Consider the following 16,682-nt stretch of genomic DNA (forward strand, 5'->3'; position numbering starts at 1 on the left):
ATTATTAGCCCATATTTGAGAAAGGCTCTGCCGAGCCGAAACACGTGTCATCACTTAAAGGGCACCTTGACGGAATAAAGCAGTTAAAATTCCTTTGTATGTCATTAATTGGCACAAATTCCTGGAGTTATTCTTTCTCTCTTCACCTTAAATTGACGGGTTAGGCTTTATACCGTCCCTCCAGAGAACTGCGACAATATCTTGTACTGTGATGCACAACGATTGTATTCAAGTCCTTTCCTCATAACTGGAACATTACAGTCATCAAGTTCAATTGGTGCTTTAAGAGTCGCCGAGCCGACCAGCTGTACTAAAAAGCCACAATTTCTTTACTCTTTCTAATTCATGGGAATTCTGAGAGGTTATACCAAAAACAATCAAGGTAGCAGGGGAGAGCAGTAAAGGCTATTCTCAGGAGAGTGAGTGGGGTATGGGTCCATAATGAATTCACATAGTGAAGCACACACTTTTTCAATTTAGATAGGAATGTATACAACATGCTGAATTTATTCTAGGCCTCAAAAACACAGAGGGAGAGTTGCTAAAAGAGAAACCTTTCCTAACACCCCCCCGCTCCCAGACTCCGATTTATCCAGAGCCCACTGCTGAGGTTCAGGAATACATTGGGGGATATAATATTCTGAGCTTGGTGCGGTCGAGGGAGGCAATTGAGTGTCATCATATCATTGAGTGTTGTGCTAAAAGAGAAATCTTTCCAAACACCCATTGCCCCCCGCTCTCAGACTCTGATTTCTCCAGAGCCCACTGCTGAGGTTCAGAAATACATTGGGGGATATAATATTCTGAGCTTGGTACGGTTGTGGGAGGCCATTGAGTGTCATCATATCATTGAGTGTTGTGAACTATTATCACCTGCTTGTTTCATTTTTTGAAACAAGCAGGTGATAATAGTGCACAACACTCAATGATACAAATATATACAGTCACCAAAATTAAATACGGTTCTTACAATGTATTGAATAACTCAAAAGCGGTAAGTAAAGTGATGCAGTAAGAGGGAACCAAGACAAGAAATTGAAAGCGAACTCCAATTTACAGGGGCGCCGCTTAAATATTATTGGGGTACCCCCTCATCACCCTCAAATCAGAGTAAATGCACCCCTCTAGGGAATTAAAAGCCATGAGTCTATCTTGCAGGTGATAACAAGACTTTAATCTTTACAGATCATGAAGATTAGGGAAATGGCAGAGGATTCTGCCATTCCAGGCCAGCATTCTGTCATTGTCTGTTGCTGACTCCCAGGTCCTGAAGACTGATGCTGTGCCTGGGGTTTAAATACTCTTGACTTGGTAACTGGATACCAGCAGAGCTCCTCCAAACGTGTTCTTATTGCCATACAAGGGATGCTGCAGAGTCTCCAGTGTGCATGGCCAGGTTCTGTTTTGGACAAGCTACATAACATTATGCTGCATATGCATGAATACTTTCTTGCTCTTGTTTAACATAATTTACTATGTTATAAACATTCATACATAAACACATCTTCACACCATGCTCTCAGCACTTAACTCAATAAACTTATATTTGATCTGGTCAAGTAATTCCTACAAAAAAAAACAGTTTTCCGTAGTATTCTGTCGTGCCTTGAATCTTTTTTAGTCTCCATTGGCTTGTGATTGGCAGGAACAGCTACTCAGCCACTTTGTGCTCTAATCCAGCCTGCCTGTAGTGACGCAACACTGCATGAGCTCTGTGCTCCATTCTTAGCACAAGGCACATTCCTTTTAGGCAGAGTGCCTGCTCTTTACCATGCTCTGAAAAAACTAAATACAATGCAACATTTTGACAAATTACTTCAAATAGTTAGGATTGAAATATAAGATGCAAATAACTATCTTTATTTAGTGACTGGCGGCACCTCTGTGTGATTAGTTTTGCATGAAAAAAGCTTTCCCAGTGCTATAGTGCTTAAATGTCTTGCCTAATTGTAAAGCGTTTGAGGGGTGAAGGAAGGCACTAGCCAAAGGCGCTAGCTCCTCCCCAACAAAATATTCCCTAGCTTCGGAAGTCCAATCCCCTTCTCCCCATAATGTATCTGATGTAAGTAAAGAACTAGTGTAGGCGATTGCTCAAAAGAAGACATGCAATAAAGTTACTAGTTCAGGTGTGACTACCACAAAACAGTGCAATGGAAGCATACAAAGATACTTGTTCTCAAGGTTATCCTATGGGGCGTAGGGGGAGCCAAATGTCTTGCGTTAACTTAGACTCGCCCCCTGACCCCTGTCCCAAGACTCTGATTTTCCCAGAAAACTGGATTGGTCTACTGGGGGCTGATGGAGGTTGGCTTTCCTGCTGTTGGTTCTGGTGAGAAGTACCCAGGAGTAGAGGGTGCAAGGATTCTTCATCATGTCCAGGAGCAGAGTGCAAACCTTTGTGATGGAGAAATGCAGAAAGCACTCTTAAGGCACTTCACAGGATGAGGAAGACGTAGGTATTCTTCGAGCCATGGCTGGAAAAGACCTTCCAGAGTAGAATCCCTCGAAGTTGTAGGATCCCTCGAAGTTGAGAGACTGAAATTAAGCAGGAATGCGACTTACAACACAAGCTGGCGACTACCACATTTCTGGCCGCAAACACAGAAAAGCGACTGTTTTAGCGAGATAGCCTACTGGAGAGCTGGACAGTCCCCCGGATGTTCGAGGGACACTTCCAAAGGCTCAGCACAGCTGGATCCTCAAGAACACATTGAGGCTGGTTAGTCCCACCAGTCCATGGTTTGAAGCATCGCAGAGGGCCTTTGCGGATCAGCCAGTCCAACAGGGCTTCACCGGGCCAGACGCAGGAAGGGAGTTTAGGAGTTTTCTATAGATCTTCAGTTGGATATTCTTCTGCAAGTGATTCTTGGCTACAACGCTGATCTGAAGAAATGGTTGCAGGAGCCCCCTTATCCAAAATCCAGCCTTGTAGCAAGTCCAAGCTCACCAATGGGCTAACCACCATTTATACAGCCAAAAGTTGTCCAATCAGGGCAAACTATTGGTTTCCCTCATCCCCCAAACATACTCTCAATGGCACCACAGATGCAGAGGACCAGACAGTCCCACTCAATTCAAGCCACACACAAAAATCATCATCATTAGCCCATGAAAGTTGCACTTCTCAGGCAGGTCTTTATATTGGATTTCCTTACTTGGCATGGCATGAAGCAGGCCAAAATGCAATATGGCCAAACGACAAGCAAACATCTTGTGGCGTGGCCATTTTAGGGCACCAGTCAGGTTTAGTAGCCATATGCAGTAAACACAAATGTGCACACTACAAATTACACAATTGTAAACATATAATTGCTGCCATCAGCTTGTCTTTAGGCATATATAAAAGTAACCAAAAAACCAAAGTGCAAAAAGCTAGGTTGATACAAATGTATCCCCATTGCACTGCATTGTAAGATGCTGTGTGCAATGTTAAAAAGTTACAAAAGTGTAAAAGTCAAAAGGGAAACAGTTTCCCATTACTGAAAGTCTGAAGGACTGATCCGATTTAACAACATGAGCAAACTGCTAGGGGAGTGAGGCTGAAGGTTTCACTTCCACGTAAAAGGTTAGGGCAGGTTCAAAAACAAAATGTTTTTGGGGTCCATAGAACTACGGCGGGAAAGTTGCTAAAAGAGAAATCATTCCTAACACCCCCCCGCTCCCAGACTCTGATCTCTCCAGAGCCCACTGCTGAGGTTCAGGAATACATTGGGGGATGTAATATTCTGAGCTTGGTGTGGTCGAGGGAGGCCCAGGTGTTGTGGGATTGAGTTAGTGTTAGGGAGAATTCTCAAAAATGTTTTAATTCCCTCCACCTTAGAAACCCCCAGCAACTTAGCTGGATTTCAAGGACTTGATTTTTGTACCTGGAGAGAGTGAGACCACTCTCTCATTTCTTTTAATGTGATTTTATACACAGTGTTTCTTTTTGGTTATGGAGTCTAACCAACTCCATAGGCATCATGTTTTACAATTGTGTCACAAAGTACCTTCAGTACAGTGTCACAGGGAAGTCTTCCAGAATTCCAAAGGTTTTACTACCTTCTCTGGGATCAACTACTGTTTCCAAGAATAGTAAAGTGAAATTGACTTTACTTAGCATTGTACTTGCTAGACCCAGCACCCCCTATCATACAATGGAGTGCTGTAGGGGTTAGTTAGTCTCCCCTGTGTCTAAAGGCTCATGTAACATTTTTTTATGTTACCCTTTCTTCAATTGACTGGCTGGTGGCAGTGGTTTCATTTTGAACTACCTTGGTTTGCATTTACCGTGACCATTCAAAGCTCTGGTAAAGTAACTGCGGAAGCCATCTTTTTCAAAATGGTGTACAGCCATCTTTGCTAAAATGGTGCCCGGTCTTTTTTTTTTTGGCAGGTCTTTGTAGAAAGGTCCTTCTAGGGAGTTTCTCTGCGTGCCAAACCAGATTTGGTCTCTTTGTTCATTTTGCCTTTGGAGGGGTTTCTGAGGGAAACTCGCCTCTGGCGCCCAAGTGTCTGGGGTAGGCAGCAAGTGAGGGAGGTGCCCAAAACTACCTGTGCTTAGTCTCCTAGGAGACCCAAATGCACTCTGTGGTGATTGGCTGGCTGAATGTCCGGCAAGGACAGCCACCCTGCTGGGAGAGTGACAGCTGGAATGAATGGGAGAGAACTGAATAAAAAGTGAGTCTTTTGGCTTGGAAGGCAGAGTCGACCACTGGACGAAGGAACTGAAGAAGAGCTTGAAGAGGGCGCCTGCTGCAATTCCTGGACAGTTGGTTTGCCCGGTGAAGCCCTGCTGCAGTGACTACTTGCCAAGTTCGCATCGACAGAGAAGCCCCTGCAAGGATGACGTCTCCCTTTGAGTTGGTGTGACCAATCAACTCCAAAGTAAGCCACCTGGACACCCATCTCGGAGCTGGTTGAATTTCCTCAGAGTTGCTGCAGGAAACATATAGCCAGGGAGAGGGACACCAGATTGTGTGAGTTACTTTTAAGATGGCTTAAAGCTTTTGGAAGATCCTCTGGACTCCAACAAAGCAGGACTGACCAAGCCTGAGCCCATTCAGCAGAGTGCGGGACCCCAGAAGTAAGGACAGTCCACCTTGGCAGCCAAGACCGCGCTTATTGCTGTTTGCTGGACCGCAGGGAGCTGAAACGTGAAACAGCCACTGAAAGTAAAGTTTGCCGGTTGCCAGTGCCAGTGCCGGTGCAGGAGTCCCCGACGTCCTCAATCTTGTCCCCACGACTGAGGCCCAGGAACAGTGAGATCGGCAGAGCTGCACAGGAACAGAAGCCATCAGCTGCATCTTTTCTTCTTTACCAAGGTTCTGTAAAACAAGTCTGAGAACTCACCTCTTATTGTGGAAGTGCTTGTAACTTCTGCAACTCGCAGGCCTAATCAGCTTGTAGCCCTACATTTGACTCTTCTTTTTTATCAAAGACTCCTAAGAACTTGTGCAAAGACTTTTCCCATTTACTTACCTGAAGTGCTGCATCCTATACAAAGACTTTTGCCCACTGACTTTGGCTTAGCCTATTTGAATTGAATGACTCTTCTAAGTGCTATCTGAAAGTATTTGTCCTGCTTATGAATATTTGTAATTTCTTGTGTTCTAATAACCGTTGCCTTTTACCAACTTTTTAAGAGTGTTCTGAATGCCAACAGTAAGATATTACTGTCCCCAGCACCCTTGTTACTGAAGTCACCTGTGGGTGTAGGTTGTGTCTGCGGTCGATCCCAAAAGGGTCTTTGCTGATTCAGAAACTCAGAGTATACAGTACTGAAGTGTATTTGTGTGTTACTAGTATATTGCTCCCTTCTAAAGAAGACTTAGACTTATAAGACTGAATAGAATTTATGGTATCGTTCAGGCATGGATGGCCACCCATGGACTCTGCCTGAACAATGATAAAACAGAGCTCATCATCCTAGGTACCACGGACCACTTGTCCAAATTAAGTCCGGACTACGTATACTTCACCATTGACGGTAATCCTATCAAAGTAGCCAAGGAGGTGAAGACCCTAGGCTTCTATCTAGATGCCACTCTAAACTTTACAAAACAAGCAAATTCCCTGGCATCTTCTTCCGCATTTACGTGCAAACTAATCAGAGCACGTAAACAATTTCTCTCTACGAACAGCTGTATAATTCTCTCTAGAGCTCTCATACTTTCCAAATTGGATTATTGTAATGCCCTGTACATTGGTGCGAGCAAACACATCATCCAAAAAATACAGGTACTTCAGAACAAAGCTCTGAGAGCAGCACTAAATATAACAAGAAATGAACATATTTCCTCCATCAGGAGACAACACAATTATCTACTTTTGACAAAATTCGACTCAAAATGGCCACCCTCATCCACAAATGTCTAAATAATAAAGCACTGCCTTACTTAATGGACAGGATTATGAGAAAAACATCCCAGAGACCAACCAGATTAGCTAACGCCAACTGTCTCCTTGTACCACGTTTTAAACTTTCCACTATGGGGGGATCTAGCTTCCCAGTTAAGGCAGCTCAACTGTGGAACTCCTTGCCCCCTCCCTTAAGAGAAGACCAAACTTTTTCTAAATTTAGACAGAACATGACCAATTGGTTGAAAGAGAACAAGTAATTCACCTTGCCGCAGCGGCCATCATCACGTAGATGCTAGTTTAAATACTTTTGCTATATCTTGTACTTGATGTGATGCACCTTGCAGCCTTCCTGCTCTTTCTCATTGTATACTTTGTGTATTTTTGACTCTTGTTATTGTGTATATAGTGAGCCTTTGTAATTCATCCTGCATGTAAATTTGTCTGTATGATCCTACCATGTACCTCTTTTGCCCTTATGTAACCAAGCTTAACGTATTCTTATGCCTTGCGCCCCGATACCCTCGGGTCTGGCACACACTATAAATAAATAAACTTTAGAACTGACTGGTACATAAATTAATAATTGTTTATGCAAAAAACCTTGAGTGTAAGAGTTTATTTGAATATCTGTAACTGTGAATCTTTGTGTAACTCCACTACAGCTCACATTTTTCCTCTTGAGATAAACCTGGCTGCTCAACACGCTACCAAAACTGTGTAGTACAGGCTTATACCAAAGGTTGGGTTGCCTATACCTGTAGTTGTTTGTAGTGTTCCCAGAGGGTACTGCATTCAGTCACTGTGCTTGAATCTTGGTTCCAGGAACCTTCCAGCTGAACACCCGTTCAAAGAAAAGATGCATAGCAGGCAACCTTAGGACACCTCCAGGAAGCGAAGAAGACTGATTGCAAAGGGAATTACCACAGGTGATAATCAATAGACAAGCAAACAAGCAGGCCCCTGAACATCTTTCATTGATGCAAGGAGGCTAAAAACAGTTTTGTAGTACAAGCTGAAGATCCTCCAAGATCCAAGGATGCCCTTGCAACAGTGACAGCAGCAGCAAAGAAGCCAAGGAGAGAGCTGGTCTGTCCACTGGTTGGTCGAGGGACACTTCCTTTTATTAAAAAAAAAAATAACTTTCAGTTCCGCAAGCACAACCAGAAACACATCACTAGAACATTAATCATAAGTACAATCATTGCATTAACCATGTGGTTCAGGTACACTGTTTACACATCACTATCTTGGTCATTAGCAAGGAAAGTAAAGAACTCCCCCATATATCTTTTTTGGTCAGAATGACATCCGCTGCATCGTTATAGACGCATCCTCACAGTTACTTGCCCATATTAATTCGCTCAGCCAGTATTTCACATTAGGAGATGCAAGTCTTTCCATTTCCATAAGATACAGCGCTTGAATACCATACATCCAAAAATAAGAAAGGACCGCAAGCACCACTCAGGAAGCGCTCTCGATATCTCAACCAGCATACTCATAGGTGACACCACCAGCCTATTCGCAATTACAGCAGTGTACCAAAGATGTTTTCCCAGAACCGTTCTAGCTCTGGGCAGGACCATAACAGGTGCACATACCCAGCATTTGCAGTACCACATCTCGAACAGCAACCATCATAATCAATATACAGTGTTCCCAGCTTGCACAGTGCGTAATGCAGCATATGCAGGATTTTATCTCCATTTGTGTGTAGAGGAGCGAAGTGCCTCTACTGGAAGTCCCGGCCCCATTTTGCCTATATGTTGCCAGCTGAAAATTGTGTCATGCGCAACAGAGATGATGCCTATACCGCAAAAAGTCCTTGAAACAAGGTATCCATTGACAAAACCCTACATGATGTATCCGTGAAGAAATGAGTCTTCTGAAGGAAATTCCTGAAGAAGTGTGAAGATGAGTGAAAGAGAAGACTGGTGATGTCCCATGAAGCAGAAAATGACGCACCCAGAAGAGATGCCAATGAAGAAGGTGAATAGACTTTATAGAATCCGCTGGCGTAATAAAGAATTGAGCAACATTGCATGAGCAAAATGAAGATTGGGAGAAGCACTGAAGAAAATACAAAGCTGTGTAATAATTGTACAGATTCAGTAACGCAAGTAGAACTAAGTAATCATAAGGCTGTCCATAAGTAGTGAATAGACTGGAGGCGGTGCCGCCAAAATATGGGATACATTACTCACCGTAATCGTATTTCTGATGCTTGTATGCATTTAGATTCACATGCTGTGCATAGGCCAAGATCTAGTGGAAGCTGCAGAGTATTACAGTTGTTTTCGAAACTCTAAAAAGGGACGTTGACAGGGCGTGCCTGTAATACTATCCCTAGTGTGACATCCACTGTACCCATGATCCCTCACACGCCGAGGTCCCTCAGATTGTTATTTTTCTGACATGAGGTAGCATGAGGTGTAGCGCGAGTACAGTTGTATCCAAGCAGATACGTATCGGCCAAGCTCATAAGCATCCATGCGCCTTCTCTCCGAGGGGAGGAAGGGTGGGTGCATGTGAATCTAAGTAGATACAAGCATCAGAAATACGATAATGGTGAGTATTGTATCCTTTCTGGAGCTTGTGGAATCTGCTTAGATCACATGCTGTACATAGATTAGGGAGCAGTGTTAGAAGAAGGTGATGGGATGTGAGAAGGTTCATGGGTGAAGAAATGTCTTAATACCACTTGTCCCACTTGTGTATCCGTCTTGGAATGAGTGTCAATGCAGTACTGCTGAGTGAAAGTGTGTATTGAGCTACATGTAGCTGCTTTGCAAATGCTGTCTAGAGGGACATTTGCAATGAAAGCCAGAGTGGCTCCTGTACTCCTTGTGGAGTGAGCTCTGGGCGTAAAAGGCAGTGTCTTGTCTGATAGGGAATAGCACAATTGTATACATCTGACTATCCACCTAGAGATGGCATTCTTGGAAATGCGGTCCTCTTCGCTGCCTGGCACCATGGAGACAAACAGTTGATCTGTTTTTCATAGCGGCCTGGTCTTGTCTACATAGTAGAGGACCGCTCTCCTCACATCTAGTGTGTGGAGTTTTACATCTGCTGAGCTGGTGGGTTCCTGGAAGAAAGCCTGTAGCTCAATAGACTGGTTTACGTGAAATTTAAGAGATGAACTTAGGGGAGAACCTAGGGTGAGTATGTAAAACCAGCTTGTCTTTGTGTACGATAAAGAAAGGATCCTGCACTGACAATGCTTGTATTTCACTAACTCTTCTTATGGAAGTGATGGCCACTAAGAAGGCAGTTTTATAAGTCAGGTGTTTGAGACTAGACTTGTGCATCGGCTCGAAAGGGGGTCCCATGACCTTAGCGAGTACAACATTGAGATCCCATCCTGGCGGTGAGTTCGGAATTGGAGAGTGGAGTCTCTTTACTCCCTCCATGAATGCTTCGATGACAGGTATCTTCTACCATGTGAAATTATTGTGGGAAGTGGTACAGGCTAGCAAAGCCGCCAGGTGGGCCTTTAAGGAGTTGAATACTAACCCTGCATCTAGCAAGTGGAGCATATAAGTTAGAATGTGGGAAGGAGTACATTCTATGGGGTTAATTTGTTTAGACTGGCACCAAATTACAAATCTCCACTTGTCAAAATAACAGTGCCTAGTGTTAGGCTTTCTTGATTCTTTTAAGATATCCATACATCTTTTTGGCAGATTAAGATGTCCAAACTCTATGACCGCAGGAGCCTTGCTGCCAAGTTCATTGAGTGAGGTTGAGGGTGCACTGTTAGTTCCCCGTGCTGAGTGAGCAGATTGTATGGGCAGGGGAGTTTGATGGGATTGCACATCACCAGTTTGCGCAGATTTGGATACCAGGGCTGTCTTGCCCACATAAGAGCAACTAGAATGAGCGTCACGGAACCTGGACGCGAAGTCTGGGCATTGTCCGTTTTTGCTTGTAGCAAACAAGTCTATTGTGGGGAAACCCCATTGAGCGAAGAGGTGTTCTACTACCCCTGCGTGTAGTTGCCACTTGTGTTCTTCTGGTAGGGGATCTCTGCTCAATGAGTCTGCGAGAGAGTTGAGTTCCCCTGGAACGTGCTGTGACGATAGGAATATTTTCCGTTTGAGTGCCCATTTCCAAATTTGTTGCGCAAGCCTGGACATATTTGGAGACCGTTTGCCCCACTGTTTGTTGATGGAAAACATTGCTGTAGTGCTGTCTGTCAGGATCTGCACAGATTGGTTCACTAGGTGAGGTTCGAGCTACTGAAGGGCCTTGAATACTGCCAGTAGTTCTAGCAGATTGATGTGGTTCTGTGCTGCTGTGTGAGACCACAGACCCTGAGCTGTGTGGTGAAGGTAGTGAGCTTCACACCCAGCGAGTGAGGCATCTGTCTTAACAATCGCTTGTACTTCCAGATCGTAGAAGGGGTTCCCCTTCAGCAGATTTTCTCTGGTCTACCAGTGAAGATTTTGTACTAGTGTTGGCAAAACGACCACTAGATCGTCCCACTGAACACTCGCCCGAGACCACTGTTCTGCCAATCACTCCTGCATGGGTTGGATGCGCAGTCGCACGTGAGGAACCAGGTAAATGCAAGATGCTGCATTGCTTTGCGCACCCTTATCTTGCGACCAACCTGATCATGTGGTATTTGCAGTAATATATTTTGGACTCTTTCTTCTGATGGAGAGACCAACCCCTCTTGTGTGTTTAAGACAGCTTCTAGGAACTGTTTGGTTGTGCTTTGTTAAGGATTCTCAAGGGACGTCACACACCAGACCAGGACTCTTGATATTGGCCTAGGATGCAGTGCACAATTAAAACACTTATTTTATTTACTAAGAATTCAGATTGAGTAGGCACCCAACCCAACTCACACCACCCTTTACAAATACCCCAGGCCGCAATGGACCATGAACTAGGCCGGTGCGTAGTAATACAAGATTTATTTATTTTAAAAATTCCATTTAAAAAAAATAACACATATTTAATACAGGGCAGCAATCACCAGTGTGGTGATAATTACACTGTAAATGGATTTAGTTTGACCTTGCTACGAGATACAAAATGCACAATTGAGTAAAAGCAAAATAACTTTTCGGGGATTATTTGCAGCACCACAGTTAGTATTCCCCCCTGCAACGCTCCCTCAAACCCACATTAACTGAATTTTGTGTGGATAGAAAAGAGTAGCAAGGAGTCAGGTATACTAGGCAACAAACAAAATCCGACCTTCCCCCATGAAATGGGAGGCAAAATCTAAAAACCTTTGCAATTGAGCAAAATAGTACTTGGAATCAGTAAATAGTTATTTTAAATATGCGGTTGAATGAAAGAGGTAGTAGCATTGAGGATGGCTGCATCAGAGAAGTAAGAACACTAGTAAACTACAATGCAATGTACTAACAAGGGGCATACGGTTCAGAAAATCAACTTTGGAAGGAACACACAGTGCAGAAAATACACGTGGAGAAATTACATTTGCTTATTTTCACAGGTTTAAAATGACAAATCAGCTTGGAAAATGGGCTAAGCATGCATAATCGAAAATTGGATTTAATGCTAACATACCAAAGCACATAGCAGGTATGGGACTATAGTGAAGAACAAGTTACTTACCTACTGTAACATTCTTTGATTGGATGTTCCTCCACATATTCCTCATTGTATGATAATTCGTATCACAGCTCTGCTGCATTGGAAATTATTATTATTTTTCACCAGAGGGCACTGTGAAGGGATCGCATCCTCAATCTGGCCTCTGGCACCAGAAAAATGCAGGATGCCATGAGGCTTAGCAACCTTAGAAAGTCGAATGCCGGTAGATGTTGGGCATTTTGAAACTTCATTACCATCTGCAGAATGTGGTGAGCTCTCTCCTCGGGAGGTGAGGCCTTCCCTGAGGAAGTGTCCAGGATTGCTCCGATCAATTGGAGTTTTTGGCTTGGAATCATTTGTGACTTCTTGTAATTGAGGGAGAAGCCCAGACTGTGTAAGAAGTCGCAGGTCAAGGCCAGATGTTCCTGGGCACGTTCGGGTGAACTCGCCATGATTAGCCAATCGTCCAGATAAGGGTAGACATGAATCCCCCTTCTGATACTCGTTGCCACCACCGCCATCAGCTTGGTGAAAACCCTCGGGGCGCAGGTCAGCCCAAATGGTAGAACCCGAAACTGATAATGAGAACCACCAATTGCGAACCTCAGGTACTTTCTGTGCTTGAGATGGATTGGCACATGAAAGTAAGCATCCTAAAGGTCCAATGAAACCAGCCAGTCCTGAAGCTGAAGAGCCTGAAGGATCTGAAAAAGGGTCACCATCTTGAACTTGTCCTTCCTGAGGAATTCGTTCAAATTTCTCAAGTCCAAAATGGGTCTCAATCCTCTGTCCTTTTTGGGGATGAGAAAATAAGCGGAGTACCAACCCTTGCTCCTTTCTGCTACAGGTACATGTTCAATTGCAACTTTCTCTAGCAGGGTTAAAATCTCCTGCACAAGGAGCAGGTCTGGAATCTTTAGGGTTTGGCTCTAGTGGATGATCTTGAGGTCTTTGATGAAAGGAAGGCAGTAACCATGGGTCACTATCTCTAGTGCCCAGGCATCTGACGTAATGCCCCGCCATTCATCCATATACCGAGTGATTCTGCCTCCCACTGGGGTCTTGTGGGTGAAGCCCTCAAGGTGGCTTTACAGCGGCTGCAGCAGTGGCTGAAGAGGTAGTAGCCGCTGTTGTGGCTGTTCTAGCACCTTACCCTTTTCCACCATGAAAGGGTTTTCTCTGTTGGCCTCTCTGACTGGCCTGCCTCCTCCCTTTTCCAAAAGTGGAATAGAAGCGAAAAGGGCGAAGGAAGATGAGCCTGCGTAAGAGTGTTGATGAGGTTGTCTTTTAGCGGTGCTAAGTGATTTTGCTGCTGCCTTTGTGGTCTGCAGCTCCTCCAAACTCTCGTCCGCCTTGCAGCCAAACAACCTCAAGCCGTCAAAGGGCATATTAAGTAATCTAGATTCCAGATTTCCTTAGCCATGCAAACCTGTGTAGGACCGTGCTAGATGCCATGGACCTGCCTACACTATCCGCAGTGTCCAGTCCGGACTGAAGGCATTCCTCCATAGCCTCTTTTCCATCTTTTACTATGGCCAGGAAACCATCCCGTTCCTCACCTTCCGGGATGCGCTCAGCCGCTGATGTCATGCAGTCCCACAGGGTATATGTAAATCTTGCTAAAGTGCAAGTGACATTAGTTGATTTAAGGGCCATGCTGTCTGAGGAAAAAACTTTCCGGGCCCAAGCATCAACTTTTAGATCATCCCTGTCTGGTGGTATTGATGGGTAAGCCGATTGCCTAGTGGAGGTTGCAGCTTGAACCAAGAGACTTTCAGGGGAGGGATGTTTAGATAAATATTCTGGATCTGATAAAGATGGTCTGTATTTTGGTAAACATTTCTTGTTTACTGCTAAAATAGAATCAGGAATATTCCAATTTAACATCACCCTCTTTTGAAGTGCTTTACGGAATAGAAGAACAGGATCTTTTAATGGACTTCCACTCAAGATGTCCGTCATGTTATCCTGGTCGAAATCTGGGGAAGCGTCCTTCCAACCCATAAAATCAATGCCCCTTCCCATTAGATTCCTATAACTAGGATCAGCATGATCTGTAGGGTCTGGTCTTTCAAAATCCACTTCAGGTGAAGTGTCTAGGCCACTGGCATTCTGGAGACAGTCATAAAGATCTGTTATTTTGGAATTTGGGTCCACTAGCTCTTCAAGGACCTCTCTGGCTCCAAACCTGACTCCTGCTGAAGTGACATCCTCTTCAGAGGAGTGTTCTCCAAAAATGGATGGCATGGATCTGAAAAATTCCTGTCTGGGTTGAGGATGGAAAACATTTTCAGGTAAAGAGGGTGGTATTGACTTAGGCATGGGTAATGGCGTCGACGTAGGTATTGGAATTAATGAATGCCTCGATAAAGGCGTTGATAAAGAAGACGCAGGCTTCAACGTTTTTGAAGCCAGCTTCGATACTGTTGAAGAAGGCTTTGATATAGTTGAAGGCCTCAACGCCATTTTCACCTGCGGGTTCGACGCCATGGTCGTCGACTGTGTCGAGTCTCAACTTCGATGTCGATTCCGCTACCACCGATTTATGCACCAGATGTTTTGACTTAGTACGAGGTGTCGGGGAACTTTCCCTTGAAGACACTCTCGACTCTATTTCGACTCTCGCGTGTTTAGATCTTGCTTTTCCTCTGTCACTTTTAGAGTGGGTAGAGGCATGATCACCACGTGTGAACTTCGAGGGGGTCTGAGCCGCTTTCTCGAATATTTTAAGCATCGAAGCCCTGAAGGCCTCCCATTTTTCTGGGATATCGTGCTTTGATGGATAAGTTACTCTCCTCTCAGAGGAGGACGAGGAGGAAGAAGACCTGTGACGTCGCTTTTTTGACTTCTTAGTCTAAGACTAGGAGTATTTCCCAGAGTGAATCTTTGATCTCGACCTCGACTTAGGTCGAGATTTTCAACTAGATTCATCCGAATCTTTTTGTCTTTTAGAAGACATGTACGTTTCCTCCCTCACCGCCAGCTTACCTCTATGTTGCCTATGAGCCTTATTGGACATGGCCTGACAGGAACCGCACTCCACAACCCGATGGTCAGGGCTGAGGCACCAGAGGCAATACCGGAGAGGGTCGGTTATAGACATTTTTGTACCACACTTCTGACATTTTTTTAACCCTGTCTTGGGTGTGGTGGGAGTAGATGAGGAGGACATCGTCGAGGAAAAATCTGATGCGCCATTAGTAACACAAAGCAGTTGCGTTGGATAAATAGACCTGAAGTAACGGACGTGGCTCAAGCCCTTTATACAGCAGAAGATGTTGATGCTGGCCCTCGAGGGACTACCACTCTGCGGCCTCGAACACAGTGCCCTCTGCTGAAAAAAATACAAAAATAATTTTCAAAGCAGCAGAGCTGGGATAGGAATGATCATCAAATGAGGAATACGTGGGAGGACACAAACCATTTGAAAGGGTGACATTATGGAATTCTTAATGTGAATGGAAACACTTTTTGTGATATTAGCAGTACACAGGGAAAAAATCAATTTCAAAAGGTAAATGACAAGTTCTACTACAACTATATTTCGTGACTAGATTATCAAGAAGAGAAACACTGCCTGTGGAAAGGGTCAAGCTGCAGTCTTAACCCCCACAACCCTCCTGACGCTGTGTGGCTCCTTATGGGGGAATTAATTTGTTTATTCCAAATGTTACTAAGGATTTATGCAATGGATTATAAAGATGTGGAAGAATGGCGCTAACACCTGGAAATTAAGGAACAGGATACACATAGGGTTTTGACAATATACACAGTTACTAGTGTACTTTCAGGATTACTTATAGGGTTGAACAAATAGCAAGGTATCAGAATGGGATATACTACATTTTGCTATGGGATAGGGATGATACTTACAATAAGCACTTGAATTTGGAATTTTGGACCGCCAACCAGGTATTTGAACAGCGGGAAAAGGATCTGGCCACAGCACAGCGGTGCATTAGCTGGATAAAGCAGGCAGCGGGGCAAGAAGGTAGCGCTGGATAATCCCAATGAGGATTCAGCCACCTTTCCTCTTTCTCCCTTAATTCCTGCAGGGTTTAATTCTGAAGGGTGGTTTTGACTGCATAGGAGGGTCTGGATCAGCTATCCCTGTCCTGGCAGTGGAATCTGGAATCTTGCAGGGGGAATATGAAATGTCTGGACCTCTGGATGCGCTGGAGCTGGAAATCAGAAGAGTCATTTTGTCCAGAGCTCAGTAAGGAGCATGACAGAGTATTTTTACTATGTGGGCTGAACTAAGCTAGCACTACCTCTGTCGTAGTGTAATCGGATAGGTCAGTGGTGGATGTCACCGCCTCCCTGGAAGCAGATTGGACTGAAGGAGGAGACTCAGTTTGATGGTGTGTGATTTTATGATGTACAGAGCCATCCCAGTTACTTTTGCCAAAATCAGTTATGACAAATTGCACATTTTTACAGTTGTGGCGCTTTTGCAAATCACATAGGCAAATGCCATGTTTTACATAGATCCCGTCATTCCAATTACCAAGTTTGTATGATGTGGTTTAGTCCTTCTAATCTTTCACAATTTTTAGTGGGAACCGTCTCCCCTAAAATTCTACAATTTTATAAATGCATGCATATTATCACTGGTCATGTTCTTATTAATTTTCGAAATTGTACCAGGTTTGTTTTCCCCAGAATTCCCATTTTCCTGGTGTTTGCATCTAAAACATGCTAGAAAAACCTACCACGTCTTATTTTAATGGCGCAAACATGACATTTAAATGGTCATAATTTCA

This window comes from Ambystoma mexicanum, chromosome 1p (assembly GCF_040938575.1).
Source record: "Ambystoma mexicanum isolate Mex_15411 chromosome 1p, UKY_AmexF1_1, whole genome shotgun sequence".
Lineage (NCBI taxonomy): Eukaryota > Metazoa > Chordata > Amphibia > Caudata > Ambystomatidae > Ambystoma > Ambystoma mexicanum.